The following is a 1,107-nucleotide window of genomic DNA, read 5'->3' on the forward strand; positions in this document are numbered from 1 at the left end:
AATAGCATTTACAATTCAACACAATGCAGAGGAAAACAATACACTAGAGACTTCCGTAATGGGGTTTAACAATTCTGTAATTTGGGGGAAAGCATAAACCTCTCAATTTAAAAAAAATGTATTACTTCCAAAAGAATTAAATAAACATATAATGTTTGTCTCGGGTTGCTGCTTACCATCTTGCCTAAAATGTAGTGAGATAATCTATCTGAGAATGAGGCAAGGTAGAGACAAACCCGGCAAAGAATGGAAAGAGACAGAGACCTTGTCAAATCACTCAAGCCCCTGGATTCAGCTTTTCCTGAAGCCACTTACCCCACAGACTTCCTAATTACATAAGCCAATAAAGCATCTTTTTTTTGTTTATAATAATTTAAGCTCAATTTCTATCATTCACAACCAAAAAAGTATTGCCTAATTGATGTGCTGCTTTGTTTCCCTGTAAATATGCTTTACACATTCTTAAATAAAGATTGAAAAAAAAAAAAGTAAAGGTAGGCAACCCTAACTAGTGAGTGTTAAGAAAAAAAAAAAATCAACCGCTTGCTTTTAATGAATGGCAAGATGGGCTGAAAAGCTCCCTTAGTGAATTATAATTTCAGACTGAAATTCCCAAGACAGTTACAGAGGAGCTTGTCAAACCGCAGAGACCAATGGAATCAAGAGATTACTTGAAAGATCGTTGGTTCAATCAGTTTCAGAAATAGCATCCATTATGCAAACCCAAAACCTTTAAAACTTTCTAACGTACAACCCTGGCAATCTCTCATTCACCTAAAGTCTCAAGGCCCCTCTCCTGACTCAATTTAAAACTAAAAATGCCTGGTATGATTTACAAAAGTTAAAATAATTAAGTCATGTTATGATGGCTGGAGAACTCCAGGGAAAGTGGCCAAATAGCAACGTAGGGAGTTTGGCGGGGTCTGCCAGAACAGTCCTGCCTTCTCCAGTGCCTTCAGCTCTGCAGAAAAATGGAAGGCAAAGCATGCCCTCAGCATTCTAAATGCCTCAGTCTCTCTCCACTGCAAGCGGCCTCCTTCCTACAGTGGGCTCAAGAAAATATGAGAAGGAAAGCCCCGAGAGCCTGCCCCCTTCCATACCCCGTCC

This window comes from Equus caballus, chromosome 19, assembly GCF_041296265.1.
Source record: "Equus caballus isolate H_3958 breed thoroughbred chromosome 19, TB-T2T, whole genome shotgun sequence".
Lineage (NCBI taxonomy): Eukaryota > Metazoa > Chordata > Mammalia > Perissodactyla > Equidae > Equus > Equus caballus.